This window comes from Octopus bimaculoides, chromosome 5, assembly GCF_001194135.2.
Source record: "Octopus bimaculoides isolate UCB-OBI-ISO-001 chromosome 5, ASM119413v2, whole genome shotgun sequence".
NCBI lineage: Eukaryota > Metazoa > Mollusca > Cephalopoda > Octopoda > Octopodidae > Octopus > Octopus bimaculoides.
Window position 1 is genome coordinate 110674439 of NC_068985.1, and position 3213 is coordinate 110677651.

A 3213-nucleotide genomic window follows, 5' to 3' on the forward strand; every position below is an offset into this window, starting at 1 on the left:
ATATAATACAAATGATATATGAGCATATGCATGTATACATACATATATGTACATACCTACATCTACATGTATATATAGATGCATATCCGGGTACAGGACGTTAGAAAAATGAACGGGGACATAAAAACAAAACGGAATTAGTTTACAGACGACAGAACGAACATATAGGAAAACAAACAAGCCACTTATGGAATTAATCCTTCAGCAGCTGCCTCTATTCAAAAACTAGGCGTTTCGAAGATAAGGCAGGACGCACTCTTAGAATAGTTTCTTCCTAAGTTGTGGATTAACCCACTAAACAGAGGATTCCAAGGTAGCAAACACAAACGAAGACAGGAAAAATTAAAAAGCCGTAGGGCCAAATGCGATGGGATATTGAACGCTGTGATATGACGAAGCTGGACGGAGAAATAGTAGGTTCGTCTCGCCTTTATGCTGGCTGGGGCGAGAAAGGAAGAGTGACCAAAGGTCACATGTGAGCAAAGAAGAGTGGTAGAGGGAGGATGGCCAGAGGGACGAGAGGGACCAGCAGTGTTCTATGTGTGGCCATACAAATGCGGAGAATGTGTAATGTGTGCGTGCGCGTCTCTGCGTGTGTGTGTATGTGTGTTTGTTTACGCGTGTTTATGCATTTTCATACATACATACATACATACATACATACAACATACATACATACATACAACATACATACATACATACAACATACATACATACATACATACATACATGTAAATCTGTATATTCATATATATACATAATATTACTAAGCTTATATAAATTATATAAATTACGAACGAGGTAAGCGTTTCCTTTCATTGCTATACTGTAATATAGAGCTTCTCTAGTTAATAGTTGGCAATATAAATGCTGGTTGGCTGGTTGGCTGGTTGATTGGTTGATTGGCTGGTTGATTTCTCCAATTATGCCGTACATCATATAAGAAGAGGGGATACGCAGAAAGAGTTAAAATTCATAGGTCAGAATGAGTACACATACACACCGGGCTTGGTGACTAGCAATGAGTAAAATAATATTGCATTCATGCATAATGAGAGAGAAGACAGTCGCTGAGACAGAGGAGAGAATGTAAAAGAATACTTATAGAAGTTCAAATTTATGCAAAAGATACGTTTTCGTATGCAAAAGATACGTTTATGCAAAAGATACGTTTATCATGTTGATAAAACTTTTAAAAGGTAACAGAATCAGACATTTATTGCAAATAGACAAATGAGAAATGTGTTTTATTTAATTCTCTTTTGAGGAAATAAATATTTTTCTTTCGAAATTTAGTATTTTGAAACTAAGTATTCAACATTTTGTTTCAACAACAAAACTTTGATAAAAGTTGAATTTTAATTATTGTATCTATGCTATATTTTCAGATATTACCTATAGCGGCAAAAATATACTTCCAAAGTCACCCGACGTGTGACAGGTAACACTTTAGTATCTATATATCTTTTAGCTAACACATATCCACTAATACAGAGTGCTCTTATAAGCTGTGTGTTCGTGGATAGTTAAGGAACGTACGCAGCTGCCTATGAAAATCCAAACACACTTAAAATAAGCAGCACGTACAGCTGGTTCTCCTTCTATTATCAACGAGCGTGCTGTATATATAGACGTAGTTCTTGCAACTTCGTGACAGAGAGCGTTGGCTAAAAAAAGAGTCATCAGTTATTTTGTATGTACATTGTAGCAATTTATGTGTGTATGTATTTATGTATATATGTATGTATGTGTATGATATATATATATATATATATATATATATATATATATAATATTTTATAATTATATACATAATTATAACAAGGGATAAGCTTTATGCCTCACCACGCACTGCAAGAAATAAAAGCTAAAAACCACTATTACCACCTTAAAACCGCGGTTCGGCAAAAGATGTTTGATAGCATAAGTACTAGGCTTACAAAAAGTAAGTCCTGGGGTCGATTTGCTCGACTAAAGGCGGTGCTCCAACATGGCCGCAGTCAAATGACTGGAACAAGTAAAAAGGGAAAAAGAATTTGCATGTATGTATGTATGTATGTATGTATGTATGGAGAGAGAGGGAGAAAGTGAGTGAAAAAGAGAGAGAGAGAGAGAGACTTAGGTTGGTATTATACTTATTGCTTTAGGAACGGTTGTAGTCCTGAACCTATCTAGATAGAACTCTCAGTCCCCTACATTTGATTCAGAGAAACAGTTCGGGTGTTTGGCATCTGGAAGCAGAGAGAGAGAAGGAACTGCACTAGCACTCGGTCATCACTACCTTTCTCGCCTCCCGCTAGACGAAATGTGCACTGAACTTCAGCGGTATTTGAACTCAGCCCTCAGAGAGCCAGAACAAGTATCACAGCAACAAACATCCATGCTATCATACACACACACACACACACACACACACACACACACACACACACACACACACACATGCACATACACACTTACAAATCCCCATATACGCGTATGTATTTATGTGTAGATGTGTGCGTATATCTGTAGGTATCTATGTGTGTATGAGTTTATGTGTGTATGAGTTTATGTGTGTGATTCTCTTTAAATCTATTCTATATAACTGGATGTATATTATATTTCCCTTGATTGTACTTTAGCGTCTGTACAACATCTGCATAATATCTACATTACATCTGTACAACATTATCAATATTTTATTCTCTTCATACATTCTTCTTACTCTCACTCGCTCTCACCACCCCCACTATCTAGCGCACCCTCTCTCTTCCTCTCCCCTATTCTTTCTTTCTTTCTTTTTGTATCTGTCATTCGTTATTCGCCATCTTTCCTTTTTGTGTTATTTTTCAATAACGTCATGAGTAAAGACGTGTTTCATATTCTTGGCTGTATGGTGAAGAAGCTTGCTTCCCAACCACGTGGTCTTAGGTTCAGTCCCTCTCCGCTGCACCTTGGGCAAGTGCTTTCTACTATAGAGCGTCGTGTATTCGTATGCATGTGTGTGTGTACACACACACACACACACACACACACACACACATATATATATATATATATATATATATATATATATATGTATAAATAATGATAAGATCGATATTTAAAATATTGATCTTATCAAGTGGCCAGCATGGAAATAAAAGCCATCAAAGGTAATAATTATTTAAAATTATAATACAGGGTATCTAAGAGATACCGCCACGCTGAAAAATAGCAGTCAAATCCTGA